Here is an 18,649-nt window from a genome sequence, read left to right on the forward strand (position 1 = left end):
TCCGTTCACGCGAAGAGGAGACTAGAAAAGAATATGATGACGTCACGTGGGAGAAATCCACTTTTGAAAATAGGGGTGCTCAAATTTAATTGATAATGCAACCAATTACAATTAAATAAATAATAATTTTTTTTTAATGATAAATACGTTCATATTGTAACTTTCTGTAATCGAATATTGCGCGATTCTCTATAAAACATCAATTTGTGACTAATTAATGACAATTTTCAAATACTTTACAAACATAAATAATTTCGTGATAATTATACTTAATTTTAATTTTGGCATAAATTAAATTATGCGTTTAAATGCTTTCGCAAATTATTTATTGGATCAAATTTTTAAAAAATTTGCTAGACTTTCACTTATTGCAAGACAAGTACCGTACATGTTATAACAACAAAATTATATATTAAATCAACAGAATGATAAATGAATCAAAGAAAAGTGGGAAAAAAGATTAGCACATAATCGAGAATGTCAGCTTAATCATAAATGAGTTATAGTTAGTTAGTTAATAAGAGGAATCAGCACATTAAGGATCTATTGCCGAATTACAATTATACCCATTAAGTACCAGCCTGCTCTCAATATAGTTAGCCAACATGAGTGAAGAGAGAGAGAACAATAATTAATATTTTAACTGTATCTTCATAATTAAATTACAAAAAGTCCAAAAATAAAATTATATTTTATATAAAACTCACTTTTTCAATGTATTTTTCCAACGTTCATCTCATTTAAAAGAATGTTTTAAAAATTAATTTACAACCACCTGATCATTAATATTACTTAAACACTTTTAAAATTTTATACTTTATTGAAAATCATTTTTTTAAAACGTTAAACAAAAATTCTTTATATATCACTTTCTTGAGAATTCTTGGATGCCTGAGCTTCAATAGTGATAGTCAGTAATAATAGATTAGGAACGACATTCAAACTCGGAACTGTCCATGAAAAATCATTGGATTTGAACTGTACAATGACAAAATACTTTGTAAGATGTTCCTACTGTCTGAGAGTTTAAGATGTAATCAATAGACACAAGGTTCCCATATATAATTTTAAATAATTTCAATGCAATTAACATGCAATTCAATTTAGATTAATTTAATAATTATTTGAGTTATTGCTTGATTTTGAAATTTTTTCAGCAATTAATTTCACTGAGTTGTTTTAAGCATTATTATAGTTCAACAATATAAATTCTTTTAATATCAATATTAAAAAATTTTAACTAAATGAATAAATTCAAAATTTCAGATTTCAGTTGAGCTACTTGTTAATAATGTCAGATGTCACATCCAGTCAATATTGAACATCCATCATTGAAACCATATCTAAAATAACTGTAAAACAATTACAGGTTGAAAATAAAATTGCCTGGATATTGGAAACTGATTTTTTTTTTTTCAATTTTTTTGCCTCTCTTTCCATTAAAATAACTGAGGGATAATTTGATAGATTTTTAATCCTAAAATAGAATCTACTTATTCAAACTTTGGTACAAATAACAAGTTTAACTTCTACTGAATGGAATTCTGTAATAGTTCATATTTTGTCAAATAAAGTACATATTGTCCATTCTGTTGAGTCTGAGGATAGATTATTCTAAATCATATTGTATTTAATAGTGTATATTAATAAGAAGAGGAAGTGTAAAGTCTAAGTGTTGAATTACAAAACATAGCTAACAATACATCAATTTTAATTGTGTAATTTCATTAAAGATCAATAAAGTTGGGAAAACTTGCAAGTTGATAACAATTTCAAGAATAATTTTCTTGTAATTGTCAATTGTTTTGGAGTTAGAATGCCTAATGTACTAAGAATTTTTGAAAAAACTTTTATTCATATACACCTAATCCTTTAGTGAATTAAATCCTTACACAAATTGTTTGTATTTAGAATTTATATTTTATTTTATCTAGTATATATTTGTAACTAAAACTGAAATCATGCATTATTTTTCTACATAGTTTTAAAAATCTTTTAGAAGGTTTCAATTATTTCTAGTGTTTTATGTCATATTTTGCAGTTGAAGTGGAATAAACAGTGAAAAGTGTGTTTTAAATAAAATATATCTTATGTAATGTCTAATGCATCACAAAAATCGAACTACTTTAAATTTAAGCTTCGGATTATTATGAATTTAAAATCAATGTTTCTAGTATCAATTACAATATCATTGATATCCAGGATACTTGCAAATTCTTTCTCATCTATATTTAATGTGTTTCACTGTTTTAAAATTCACTGACAAATTTCGAGTTTTTATAGCATATAAATTAAACTTTATAATAAATGACGACAGGAAAGAAAACATTAAAATTAATTTAATTAGCTATACTCAATGTTAAACAAGTTATATTTATAATAATAATCTGCACTTAATTATAATGAATTGTGCCCTTAGTTAATGGTGAAATTTAATTGGAACTTCAAGAATACTAAATGCTCTATTTTTTAACCAATATAATTTTTAATATATTATTAATATATTCATTTAAAAAAGCAATTTAGTTTATTTTTCTTGTTATGTGAGCATAAAGTTGAATTTTGTATGCAGCTAATTCAAAATTATTCTAAATCCATACTACCAGTTACATTTCTCTTTTGTAGCTTGAATGTAATTTTTTAGAAAAATTCTTTCTTTTTTAAGCAATTTAAATTGGAATAAATAATTAATAAATACAAAAATCCATGTTTTTTTTCCTTTTAAATTATAAAATTATAAATTTCAAGACTAAGAAAAACATGAATTTTTAATTACACATTTTTGGAGTCAGAAGAAAGATTCTACATACAATTTACAAATATAATTTATATGCTTAATTGTAATTATAATTGAATAAATACAGATTAATACTTAACAAGTTTACAATTTCATTAATTTTTTTCATTAATAACAAAAAACTTTTTAATTATTTTTGAATTTTTTTAAGGAAGAGGACAAAATCAAAATCCAGAATAGAAAAGGAAATAGGAAAATGGAAATGAAATTTGAGTTTAAAAAAAAAAAAAAAAAATGAAGACACTTTTAATAATTTGTAATCTTCAAAACAACAAAAAAAGTAATTTAAATTTAAAATAATAAATATATTTAGAAACTTTTAATTTGAAATGAAAGTTCAAATTATTGAAAAAATCAGCCAATAGTAGACTTTAAAACAGAATTTTTTATTTATTTAAATTTCTTTCTACTAATAATAAATGCTTTAATTTCTAATAATATAATAATAAATAACAGTTTTCAAATATTGTACATTTTGTATTTTCAAATTTACAATTTTTATGAAAAATATTCACAACTTTTAAAAAAATCTAATTCGAATAATAATGAGATTATCCACAAATAATAACTTTTAAGAAGGATTAAGTTATATCATTAAAATTTGTTTTGTGTTTTGAATAAGGCCAATATTAATGGTATAGCTTATATAATTAATTAATAACTATAAAATCAGTGAAATGTGTGAACATTTAAGAAAAACACTTAAAAAATCAACACTAATAACAATATCTACAATTAAAATCTAAAAAAAAAATTATGAATGAGTATTTTACAATATTTTCTGCAGAAAATTAATTTATTTTGTGCTAAAATGATGTACAAGATTTAAAAAAGAGAATTTATTAATATAATCAAATACAACTTTGAGAAAATAAAAAATAATACATATTCTTTATTAATAAGACTTGATCTTATGCTTCTGGTCTTCTTTAGAGGAGTTTAGAGGAAATTTAAAAGAATATATAAATATATTTGTGTAAAACGTAATAATAATAATTTTTTAAACTATACACTATATTTTAGAGCAAAATTGATATTGACATATTAAAACTATAAATGCTACAAAAGAGCACATTTATATTTTTATAATATACTGATAATACATTTTATAATTAAATAATTATATAATTATGTTAATTTTTATTATCATATCAAATAATTATGAAATATATTCATAAATACTTATGAAATTAATGATACTTAATTTCATAATTAAATATAAACACTAGAAATGTAAGATTGTGCACAGATACATAATGATACACAAAAGATGAATGTGTAAAAAATACTTTCTCCTCTAATTGGATCTTGATGTACAACCCTCCAAACTATCCTATTTTGCACTCACCCCTCATTTAACTATAACTCCTTTAAATCTTTCCTAATTGCTAATTTCCAACTTTTCTTGAGCCTAGCTTTTATCTAACCAATTCATCTTCCCTCTTCTAGCCACATGCTCAAGTCATCTGAGTCTATTTCCATAAGCTTCTCTCTAATGTTTCTTACTCCTAAACAACTCCTTATATGCTGATTCCTAATCATATTAGCTAACTCCATATAAAAACTTGAGCATCTTCATTTGTTATCTGCATATTTTTACCTGAACAAACCTGAGTCTACCTGCAGATCTTTACTACTGTAAACAAAAAGAAAACTATTATACTATTACAAAAAATATAATTAATGAAGTAATTTAAAATTAATGTTTCTTCTGTTCAAATTCTATAGCTAATATTATTTCAGATCATTATATATTTGTAAGTTATCAATTAAGATTATCATATGTCCTCTTTTTCCCAGATTAACTATACTATATTGTTATACTAAACTTTAATTATTTTAAACAAAATAACAAACAGAAAAATTAGAAAATCAAAATATTTTTTCTGTTTTAGCTATTTTATCATATAATGTGCACAAGATTTTATATGAATGTTCATTAAAATGTATAAAATTATACATAAATAGCAACATTACAAAGTAAAAACATGAATTTTCCATATTAATTGTAAATTACATGTCAGAAGTCTTCATGTATAAATGAATGAAACAATATAAAATCATCAAGAGATCAAGAAAAACATTTGTCATTATAATTATAGATGTAATTTTCTTTTAAAAAAAACAATAATATAATTAAATGCCAGAGTTTTCCATTATTTACTTTTATGTCTTTTATTGAATTGCTAGCTCTGAAATTATCAACAGCCATAGTTAGAAAACAGTAATAAGATTCAATGAATTTAATTTCAGTTAATTACAACGAAGATTACTCAATATGTCTTTATTTAATTGAGTTGACGATCTTAATAGAGCTCTTTGTTTCAAAATCTAGGCGAGATCTTAATGTCAGTCCTCTTTTCAAGAATGTAGTATTTTTAAAAGGGGAACAAAATAACTTTTTCTTGAAGCTCCTAAAAGATTATATCAATTATCTCTTTGAATGTAATGATCTCATTTTCTACAATAATATAAATGGTTTAACAAAGTTTCTTTAAAAGGAGTAAAGAATAACAACGTTTTATTTAATCATGAATTAATTTAATTCCTTTTTCTTAACAGCAGCAATACATATTCATGTGTTTTTTTAAAGATATGTTTATATGCTTCTCTTTAAAATGGGCCTTACAAGAATAATGTTGAAAAAGTAAATAAGCACAAATAAAATATCCACAATAAACTCATAATAGAGTAACCACCTGGTATAGTGAACTTTCCACATATTAAATAATGCTTGTTGGTTCTTGGTATTCTTATTTAAGGTATGGGTTGCCATAATCTACCAACTTTGGACTATTATATTATTTGGACTAAACCCTTAAAGTCAAATGAAATTTGGGCATATCAGAAAATTGTTTGTAGATTGCAAAATGAATATAATTAACATCGATTCGAACGTATTAACTGCAAATCTATGTATCAGCAATATATATTTTGTATAACTTTTTAAAAGTAGCCTATAACTAAATTTAACTTTCTACACTTCCACTCGGACTCATCCTACGTTATGTGAGCAGTAAATAAAAAATTTCAAGCAAAACTATTTACGAAATTTCAACAAAAAGTACATAAAAGAAAATTGAATGAACTTATGTTAACTGGTTTTCACAAAAACACAAAACTTATTGTATCTTATTTCAGAACCATATAATTTTGTAGAAAGAAAATTTCCGGAAAAAATTCAGAAAACTTTCTTACAAAATATAAATAAAATAGATATTATAATTATTTCATTTACAGAAGAACATTGTTTAGATTATCGTATTTTATATGTAATATTCTGTTAATTAATTAGAAACCTGACAAAACTATTGGATAATTGGGATGCAATTTGAAAAAATTGTAAACCTTAGGGGCAGGAGGCTCTAAGATTTGCATATTTACTAAATTCTGGTTATATACTAACATCTGATCATATACTAACTTCTGGTTTAGTATATGATCAGAAAGTAACGTTATTTGAATTCAAAACGTTTCCCCTGAAAGCAGTTAATAAATGACCTGAACGACTCTATTGTTAAAGGAAAAGTATGATGTACAGGGGCAAGCCACTATTAATTTAAGGTGAATAGCATATATTTTAAATTAAATAAATTAAAAATATGATTAAAAATTGCAGCCCGGCATTGTGACGATGTCACAATAAATAGCCCGGCTCGTTCTATATAATATTAAACAATTCTCTTTATCAGAAAATGTGTAAATTTGTTGTCAACTTCCGTACTTATACTATAAGAATATATAATATAGTCTAAACACGGGAACACATTAAAATCACGAGCAATTATTTATTGTGATATCGACACAATGCTGTGCTGTGATTTTAATCATATTTTTATTTAAAAGAATAGTTAATTGGGGCCTCAGGCTCACAAGTTATCCATATCTGGTCTCGATTTTCATCTAACTCTGTTCTCGAGATTAACGAGGGACAGACAAGAGGAATGTAAAGGTCTGCAATATAAAAACTTCAGTCCAAAAATCAAGAATATACTATTTCTAACTACGTAAGAGATTGTTTATTAAAAACTCTAATCAAGTATGATCATTTTCCTTAATTTTAAGTTTAAATAAACTATAAAAGTATTTGTAACGATACCACTATAAATACTTTTACAGCATATTTAAATTAAAAATTAATTATATATCAATTAAATTTTATACACGAATTGATTCGTGAATGTAAATTGCTCGGCCATATCAGGCCGAGCAATTTACATTCACGGAAACAAGTTTACATGCTACACTTAATGGGATAAGAGGTTTGCCAGTAGCACTCTACAGCTTAATATTTCTTATGTCATTCATGTTGTATTGAATACAGAATGCCCGGTAACTGCGAAGATAATAATGGTTATTAATGGAAAAAATAGGAAAAGATTGCTATTAACGGACATCATCTAAAAATAAGTATTGTACATGATTTCACAAATATTATACATATAGCATTATGAAAAACAATCATGCCTAATTATATATAATTAGTAAGCATTGTTCAAAACAACTACACTAATCTAAATTAGTATATAAATGTGTGTCACGAAATCCTCACAGTGCTCCTTTTGCCTTGCGGGAAAGCATCGGCTCTCAACAAAAAATTCTCATGCACAATGCACTTGTAACATCTACAGGAAATCTGCGTTTTAAACGCAGGTGTAATCAGAAAAAACAATTATATACACATAAACATGGTTAAAGAATCTTGCTTTTTTCTTTAAATTCTGATGATTTCCTGCACAATTTTCATGTAACTTAAGGCAACATAGAAGTTGAGGATTTCATGGCATACCGTATATTATCACTTGCTGCTTTACAAGAACTTGACGGCCAGAATGCCAAACAATTAGGTGCTAGCCTAACGCTCTGGGAAACAATGGACCGAATCCGGACAAATCGAAAAACCGCATAAATTTTTTATGAGCGGTCTGTCTCGGATATATTGGGCCCAATCCCTCACCAACCAGTTACCCCTTTGAGAGCCTTTTTATCCAAACCCACAGTCGGTCTGGACAAAAATGCTCTCTTAATGTCCACAGGACGGAAAGAATTACAAAAACTATCTATACAAGTATTTCATTTTTTTTAAAATTATCAACTGAGGTACTTGTTTTCGCTCGGGAAATGATATTGAATATATGTAAAAGGTTTCATAGGCAATATGTTCAGCCCATGGGAATCCCCAGAGGATGACAAACGGAGCACTTTCCTCCTCCAGGGATGGAATGAAACATTCCACAAATTATAACCGTAAAAAATTGTTGAGATACGTAATCTAACACCTTAGACCATGGGACATTTTAATACAATACTGTAGTCTATACTTGTGAAAAATTCCCAAAAAAGTAATTAATTATATAAACATTTATTGATGTAATAATTTGACTCCAAGCTTTGCTCACCCTGGAAAATTTTTAGTGGATGCCCACTGTTCAGTTCTCACATGATACTCGTATAGACAGACACGAATTCAACTTTATATACAGTATACAGGTAACACTATCTATGCCATTATATTTTTAATATATAATAGTTGTGTTTAGAACGTTAACACTCATTTTACAAAACCAAAATATATAAAGGCAAATATTTACATGCCAATCTGTAGTTTAACTACAGTTTTATTCTAATAAATAAATAAATAAATAATACTAAAAGTTGTAAAGAAACTGAAAAACTTTGAATACGATACGACAAATTAATAAAGCAAAGAATAATTACTTTTTTGAACAATGAACAAATGTTGACTGATAAAAATCTTGATCTGAGGTTATTTTTAACATGTTAAATAACATGCAATCTGTCACAGCGACTGAAAATATCACATTATTTATTTATCTTGTTACTACATTTATTCACATATTGTTATTAGTAATGAATAATTATTTCTAACGAATAACAATTAAAAGTAATGTAATGTGAGTACGAAAATCAGGGACAGAGAGAGCTGGATATTTTCCCCGGGCCCATTCTTGTCTTTCACACTGCTTTTTATTAATAAAGAAACATTCTACACATTTTACTTGTTCAAAAATAATGGTAAAAGAGGGCCCATTAAGGGAGCAAAAAAAGGTTCGTGCCCTATACATATTCTGGAGGACCCTTGTCAGTGAGACTATTTCCGAGAACGATAGCAGGGAAAATGATGTAAACATTTCAACGAATTTTATGAGAGAAATAATAAAAATTTGCTACACAGATGGTATTAACGAGGTTAAGATTCTTGTATGATTAAAACAAATATTTGTTTTAATCATACAAGAAAGGCATTTCCTTTCAAAGGAAGAAAAAAATAATTGTTAATACTCTCATAAATATTCAAAATGTAGTTTGATGTCAAATCATAAACATAATTTATTTAATAAAATTGTTTGACGTCAAATTTTATAAATTTGTGTAAAATATTTTAAAAAATTATTTGTTTTAAATATGTTTATATTTTATAAATAAAATATTTAAATATTTATTATTCAAGTCAAATCAATCAATTGGACAGAACATCTGGATGATTCTATGCTTTAAAAATTAAATTTTTATGCATAAAAATAAATAATAAAATAATTTTATGCTTGGAGGGAGGTTTATTTTTCCCAAATGGCATCGCCTAATAAATATAAATAAATAAATAAATAAATCTTTCAAAATCGAGCTGCTTGAAGTATCTCATCTTTTATATTTTTATAGACTATAACTTGGTTAGAAAAAAATTACATATCTCGGGATGAAATAAATGGCATTGTATGTTATATGTGTGGTGAATACGTCTTTGTATTCTTTATAAAAATACAAATAAAGAATATCTTTTTAAATTTATCAATGACCTTGATATTGAAAAATATGACCTAGAAAGAAATTGTTTTTATGGCTCATTGGATTATTAAGATCATACAAAAATTACTTTCCTACATTTTCACAAGAACTTAATCTGCATACATACAGTCAAACCTCTAAATAACGGCCACTGACGGGAACATTAAAAAATGGACGTTGTTTAGAGGTTATTTTGTATGTATTTTTTGTTCAGAAAATAATTAAATTCCCGAAAAATAGCCGCTTTTTAGAGGTGGCCGTGATTAGAAAGTGGTCGTTATCAGAGGTTAGATTGTATATATGTAATAAATTTTGTACATATTTATAATGATAAAGTAAACTCCAATGGTGGATGTAGATATTTCATTTGCAATTCAGATAATTAATCAAATGTATGCATTTATTATGTACCAAGCTGCAAAGATTTTCTAACAGTGTGAAGATTTGGATTTCATTGGTTTCGATTGCTCTTAAATAATTCGTTTAAAATATAATTTTTTTAATCTCTCACATATGTTAGCAATCAGTAAAGATAAAAAAATTACTCGTTAGTATTATTTTAAATATATAAGTAAGATACGACAATGATTCAATGCGAACTGCCCTTCAAAAATGATAAAGGTCAGAATCGATCCTGGATCCCACAAGACGACAGGATAGTTTACAAGTAGCTATGCGATCAACAATGAAAAATTTCGACAAGTATCGACTCAATTCATATTGAAAAAGTTCTGAATATAAATTTTTTTATAAGAATTTTTAGAAAATTCTCACAAAAACTCGAAAACAGTGAACCGAAAGAATTGCTGAAGCGAATTTGCGATTGTAAAATATGTATACGTTATACGATCCTAAAAGTATGTTATAATGTGTAGAGATTGTCAACACGATTATTGTCTTAAACGTGGATTACGTAGAAAAATAAGTAAAACGTAGATCTACATAGCAATCTATGAGTTAATTTACGAAACAATCTATGTAGCAATTTAAATAGAAATCTACGTAAAACGTAGATTATAGATTACGCAGTGGTGCGTTATCCTATGGGCAAAAAGGAGAATTACCTGGGTACGCGCCAACAAAGGGCCCCAAACCAATCTTTTACAAACTCATTACTATAGTAAGAATGTCGAAATTTAAATTTAGGACTTATCTGGAGACTCTAGATTGCTGGCGTGGCGCAGAACTTAATCTGATAGAAGTCGCGTTAAAATACGAGTGAAGGTACCGAGGAGATTCACCCAAAAAATCCCCCGAAGAAAAATGTACATAATACTCTACAATTCAAATTTGCCTGGATCCCTATGAAGCTATAACGCGCCACAGGGATTACGTAGCAATCTACGTAAAACCATGTAAAATATTTTAAATACGATATCTAATTTTATTTGAGATGAGTTTATGATAATCTAAAATCAGTGGTGATTCATACTGAATATTTAAACTGTTGAATTTAATAATAAGGATATTTACAGTTACACATTTTATTGATAGCTATGCAATGTAAATGTTACGATTGTTATATACATTTCAAATTCATCTTATCTAACGTTACGATTTCTAACTTCTTAATTTGCATGATTAAACTGTTCTTTATCAATTATAAAGTTTTAAGTATTCCTCGTCAAGCTTTCGTGGATAAATCTAAATTAGCATCACTTACAGTAAGGTCATAATGGAATTACAAATCCAAAAACGCAATATATTACCCCTGTTTATAGTTAATAAGTAAGTATTTACGATCCACCTTTAATAGCCGTTCGTTAATTATCGCTAATGTTATTGTAAGTTATCATTATCATGCAAATTTCGCTTTAGAATGCCTACTTCTTGAGAATATGTGGAAGCGATCGGCGAGTAATGGCATTTACGAAAGCGATTACGAACTCAAGTAACACCTCAATCCAGACACCAAAAATTGCATTATCATTTTGAGATCTGTAATACTGTACGATGCAGATGTTAACCAAACTGTTTTCTTTGTGTTAAATGGGTAACAAGTGGAAACATACGAGAAAAATCTGTTTCAATTTGAAAATTTCGTATCGTAAAAGTACTATCATTACGTTTAATCTGTTTCTGTCGTCGTCATTTAAATTCTACCGTTTCACACGAAAAGGATTATTAAAATTAGGGCCGTATTTGCACGTAACAAGCTGCAGCTTAGAGCTTTGAGGCCGTACAGTTTAACGGAGGAAGGGGCCAAGACATTGTCTAAGTGGATCTTTTGTGCGGTAACAGTGTCAACGAATTAATTTAAATGAGCCTATTTTACTGGTCATGTGAGCAAGCTATCACTTAAAAAGTATTTTCTAGGGGTCCATGAACTCTTGTACTGTACATGTAATTAAAGGAGAAAGGGTTGTCAAAAGTACTGTACATCACTGTATTATACAAGGATGGAGCAAAATTGGCTCAAAAACTGTAAACTTAATTAATGGACAGCCCTTCATATTTTTATTCTTTCATTATTTGGTAGAGAAGAAGGACCTGTTATATATTATAGCTTAGGACCACAAGTCAAGTCCAATAATCACTAAAATACAGGAAATAAACGGTTAAGTAATCTAGATCCTCCCAAAGTATACATAAACTTCTAACGACTTGAATATTCTTTAATAAGTACTCCAGATATTTCATGACATCAATGAATGCGGTGCTAATCTAATTTTGGCAGACAAACCGGAAAAAAAAAAAAGCAATTTCACTCTATAAACAAGTGTCAGAAGTGACAAATTATTTTAAGAATAGTACTTAACACTTACACTGCAAGAATGTCTTAACTTTGTAAAAACAAGTCACGCAAAGAATATTTTGTGAAAAAACAAAACTGCAGATCAAAAATAAATTTCAAAAATTATTAAAGAAATTTGTATTTTAATAGTTTTAGTACAGAAATCTAAATTAAGTTTTCGAATTTAATTTGATTTATACTTAGAATGACGCCATGAAGTTTGCTATGCAGTCAATTTATACATCGGTTCAATAACTGCCATAACTGCCGTTATGAAGGACTCTGCTTCAAGTGTCATAATATCTCATAGAGTAGTTAGAACCGAAATCCTCTCCCCATCCTCATCCATAATGATAATATAAATACTAATATTAACATTTAGTTTGGCTCTAACTTCATCCATAATGCGGGTCGATCGCTAAAAAATTTGGCAATAAAGAAATCTAATGCATTGCGAATAAATTCAATCTAATCTATGGCAACAGCAAAAATGATTTTTTATGACTTCTACAAATATAAAGAAAAACGATTAAATAATTACCCCTATACTCATCCATCAATGGGAATATTAATTATTTTTTTATTTTAAAATTCATGTTTGTTTAAATAAACAGTAAATTAATAATAAAAATTTTCTTTGAATAAACGCATTATATAACTATATATTCTAACACCTGTTATAAACAATAAAATGACGAATTAAAAGAATAATAAATCACAATTATTTATTTTATATTAAGTAAAAGATAGGGTTAATAGATATTATTATATAATTTGTCAATATTTACGAATAAAATAGGAAACAAAACTTTTGCAATTAACATATGAGAATATCCAAAAATTATCTTAACCTGATCAAAAGACACCAGAAAGTATTTATTCAAACTTCATTGCATTTGTTTCTGATGCTGTCTGTCAGATAAAAACATAAGAAATCATTATTTTTGGATAGGAATGGTCTATTTACATAATACTACTTTTCAACTACCATCCTACCCCTTTGTAACACCCTCCGTAATGCCGTCGCTCATTACCCATTTCCAAAATTTCATAACTCGTATCCTCAATCAACTCCCTAATAATATTAAGGAATAATATACATAGCACGAGACAGGACCGCCTTGAGGGTTATGGGGTCTGAAGTAAAATACATATTGAGGCCCTACATCAAATTAAATTACATTAAAGTAAATGAAGTAAACAAAAAAACATTGATGACCCGGAGCAATTTGCTCTTTTCCCTCTTTGGGCGTCCCACGAGGTATGTACCGAAGAACGTTATTACTTTATTAATCACGGAGTTTAACGTACAAAGCGGTGACGTAAACAATACGGTTCGCTACGCAACACTTCATGAAGACAAATGAATCATTCTGTTATCCAAAGGTCGAGACCCTAGTATTACGTAGCACTTTTGTAAGCACCCCACCCCTGTAACGCATCCTAACGATTACCAGCATATACCCATCCACCCATATCTGCGTTACGTAATTTATGGGCAGCACCATATTCTTCATAACGTTTGCTAAATATAGGTTATTAACAAAATAAAAATATTATTAAATGCAAGACTATGTGATAGGAAGAAGTTATATTAACCATGCTGCTCCAACAACAACTTTCATCACACACCCAATCAATATCGTACTGTTTCATTAGTAGAATTCTACTCGACTGTAGGAATATTTATATAGGTTTTCCACTACATCAAATATTAAAACGGTTCAGTGTTAATTAACCAATCTTAATGAATCTACAACTGATTATTTCGAATGTTTAAAGATAATCAACTGTATCAGCAATACGTTTAATAAACGAGCCAACGTTTTTAGTAATCATCAAAATAAACAGTTTCTAACTTGATAATCATCATTAAAGTTGATAAAAAAAACGGAGGATTTTAGAGTATGAGTGATGATAGAAGCAGATTGGGGGACCACGTGCTTTCCTCAATCTGTCATTTCTCGGAGAATGTTAATCATTTAGTTACCTAATCTTACGTAATTGAAGTCATGCCATATATATATTATTATATTTATCTTTATTTTAAAGTAAGAAAACTAATTGCTTTGGTTTCAAGAGGGTGCTGCAGTACCATAAGCACCCCTTTTGGATACGTCCCTGTTGGTTTGTTTATTAAATGTGTAGCTGATATAAGTTCCCTATTCTTAAATGTTAATTATTCATCAGTTGCTGATTAACACATACATAATAAAGTGAAATAAACTAAGAGAATAATTTTTTTTATTCGTTTTTGAGATTCATCCTTACAAACAATGGCGCGTTATAGCTTAATGGGAGCCAGGGAGATTTGAATTAAGGACCCATGTATAGTGTTGACTTACGACATTTTTCTTTCGGGGGAATTTTTTGGAAATATTTTCTTATAAAAGATTGGCTTGGGGCCCCCTATTGGTGGGGGTCCACATGCGATTGCCTTTTTTGTCCATAGGATAATTCGCTACTGCATACAAATCCAAGACACAAAGGAAAAGCTTATGATCGAATTCACTAAAGAATGATGGATTAGACATATTATTCATAAGATTTTTTCTATAGTAAAGTTGATTATCTCTATCAGATATAATTAAATCATGCAAAAAAAGATTAAAAATTAGAGAAGTAAAGCAATTTAATGAATAAATTTAATTCAATTTATTCATGAATTATTTATAACTTTTAAAAAATATAGCTGACATTACGAGTTAAAATCAAGTGGTCTCTGATGAATTAGTTGATAAGCAGTCAACCTTGCCAAATATTCAGTTTTGACAATCATTAGCTGATAATGATCAACTTGAAATGTAGTTAAGTAAGGTTGATTGCATATAAATTAATTCAAAATCCCTGAACTCTCTTCTATATGTTGACAAAATAATTATTGAATAAAATGCTTTAAGATATAAAAATTTTCACTTTGAAAGTTTTATAAATTTTATTAACAGGATTAAATCAAATTTCCTATTGTAAAAAATTACAATTGCATACCTTCAACTATGCATGTAAATGAATTGCATGCTCACGAAATCTTTTTCAATTAATTAGAAAAACAGAGTGAGTAATTATTATGTTAATATTATGGAATAAATATTAAAGTCATGTATTTAAATATTTAATAAATATTTATTTAAACTTAAATATAGCGCCGTAGTGTTTTAAGCAACTTAAAAGCACCAATTTCTGATGCCCATCAGTGATCAAATGGACAAAACACTGAACTTTGGTAGTGTGGTTAGGCGCCTCGCCAATAAGCTGGACGTTATAATTTTCGGGTTTTGTTCACGTTTGTAACACCTAAATAAGGACAAGTTTCCCATAGAAGTCCTTCCAGAGGTATCCCCTTCAGCAGATCGCCCACGTGTCGTGTTTCTATAAACAAAGTGGCACGTTATACTGTGGCAAAAAGAAAAATAGCCTGGACTCCCAACCTTTTATAAACTCATTACTGTAATAAGAATATCGAAATTTAAATTTGGGCCATATCTGGAGACCCTAGATTGCCGGTGTGGTGCAGGCGCAAAATGCACCGATACAGTGCAAAGAGGTCTCGTTAAAAATGAACGAGAATACCGGGGGGGGGGGAATTTCTCCAAAATTCCCCGAACAAAATTATTTGAAGTCAACACTGTACACGGGACCCTCTAATTCAAATTTACCTGAGGCCCCATGAATCTATAACGCGCCACTGTATACGAATAAACAAACCAACTTCTGATAATATATCACATCATTTGGGTAAATAATAAAATAAATAACTTATAATTAATAAATTTAAACAACTTTTAAAAAGTACAATTGCATAAATATATTCAGTAGTCTATTAAAAAAAAACAATGCAAATTTTTCTGAATTAAATATATAAACACAAGCAATGAGCCATAATAGAGATTAGAAATTAAATTCGGATTTTAATATTAATTTACATATTTATTAAATTAGATAATATATTTACTTTATCATTTTCTACAAATATTTTTATTGTTTTTTTTCTGTCATTTTTCTTTTAAAGTAAGCAGAAATCTCAATATTTGTAAAGGGATTTATTCAGATAAAATATCCTCAAACACAGCAAAGCTGTTTCATCAACTTGATCTTACATTAGTTTGCAAACTCGTTTGTAAACTAATTTTTTTAAAAAAATATGCCTATTTTTTCCTAAAGAAACTTAAAGAATATATATTTATATACACCCATATATATATATATATATTTTAATTTAAAATTTAAAAATTCTAGTGTTAATTTATTTGCATAAGAAGAGCTTTTCGTACAACCATTTTTATACAAGTCGCTTATCTATAGTATGCAAATTAGAGAAAAAAGGACAACAGCCATTTCAAGTACCTCTTTATGCAAACGAAGGAGACAGGTTGCCTAATACTGAATAAGCAGCTTAAAATATGAAAATAAGTGATACGAGTTGTACCAAACAAAAGCAAAATGCATATATATATATATATATTATTTAAAAATATATTTTTTGAATGTAAATCCTAAATGAATTTCATACCATTATAATCAGAAAAAATTAAGCTTTTTCGTTTAAAAATATAAAAATATATTAAATAAATTTAAAGGTTTAGAAATATTTTAAAAGACTGGCAACATTTTTGCTGGATTTTCCCGGCATTCTTTATTTGTTTTCGTCCCTAACAATTGATACCATTACCCTTTAAGTCTTCGAATCGGTTCGAGAGATATGAAAGGGGTGGGGCCATATCTCCCGAATAAACGGTCCGATTTTTCTGAAAATTTCTAGAAATAATTTTCCCTAATACATAAACCTCCGTGCAAAATTTCAGATATTTTCGACAAAAGGCACAGGAGTTATTGAGCTTCAAATAGGGTGAACAAAATTGTGCACCTTCACACACAAGTATCCATCTATATATACAGAAAACTCCAACTTTTTTGCATTTCTCGACGTTTCAGGACCCGAGCCCAAAAATTTAAAAATCTTTGTGAGGAGAGGTAATTTTTTTATGACCGATCGCCACACTTTCCTTCTGTTATATAACAGAAGAAAAGTAAAAGATCGTTTTATTAAAAATTACGAAAAATCAAGCATAACTGACAAATTATAAAGTTAATCGATCATTCAATTTTCTTCAATTCTTTACAAATTTATCGATTTTAATCTCTTGAAACATTTTTTACAATAATAATAATAATAACGTAATCGATAAAATAAAAAAATTTTTTTTAAATTCCGGAAAAATTATTTCCGTAATAAAAATAATGTCTGTCAGAATTTAATCTTAATAAACGATAATTCTTATAAAATAAATTTGAGAAATAAAATAATTTAATTTTTAACAAAGCTAAATGGAATTTGTATACGAACCACCCCGAAAAAATTTTTTAGAGTTTTCTATCCATCGGAATTCGATCCAGGGTCAATGGTGCGTTATCCTATGGGCAAAATGGGGAATTACCTGGGCACCCATCAACAAAGGGTCCCAAACCAATCTTTTGTAAACTCATTATTTTAGTAGGAATATCGAAATTTAAATTTGGGCCTTATCTGGAGACCCTAGATTGCTGGTGTGGCGCAGGGTGCACAGTACTTAACCTGCTTGAGATCGCGATAAAAACGAATGAGAATACCGGAGGATTCCCAAAAAATTCCCCCAAAGAAAAATGTTTGAAGTCAATACTGTACATGACGTTCCCTAATTCAAATTTCCCAGGTCCCATGAAGCTATAACGCGTCACTGTCCAGGGTACTTCAAAGCAATAGGCTAACGTCTTATCGCCTCGTCCATCAGGAGATCCGACAGTATTTTGAATTAATCAAGTGCTAAACGTTAAAATTAACCTATAAAACTCAAAGAAAATAAAGACAATTTAACTGAAAGCTCATAAAATTTCCCATAAATATTAATAAAGAAAACAACAAGAGCAGGAATTTTCTCTTTTAAAATAATCTTTAAATAAACGACATAATTTTATAATTAACACATTTTCTAATTATTCTTTTATTTTAATACAGTAGTTCACTTTACCACAAACTAAAGCGAGCTGATGTTAATAATAGAGAAAAGAATTCCTCTTCATTCAAAAATGTTACGTTATACTTCAACAGATCACGACTATGAATTTTGATACTGGACTCTCTTCTCTTGCTTTCTGTAATCTTCATGACGAATTTGCCCGACTCTTACCCATTTTCTGTCTGTAAGTAGTCGAGCGTACAGGCAAGAACCATTAGAATCGCTCCATTAAATACAGTATATCTCTTCCCATCCTATCTCTTGGCTTTCAACAACTTGTTCGAAAAGAAACCGATTTTTACCAGCGCTTCTTTTGAA

Source organism: Centruroides sculpturatus, unplaced genomic scaffold (genome assembly GCF_000671375.1).
Source record: "Centruroides sculpturatus isolate CEXI.00-Female unplaced genomic scaffold, Cexi_2.0 scaffold301, whole genome shotgun sequence".
NCBI lineage: Eukaryota > Metazoa > Arthropoda > Arachnida > Scorpiones > Buthidae > Centruroides > Centruroides sculpturatus.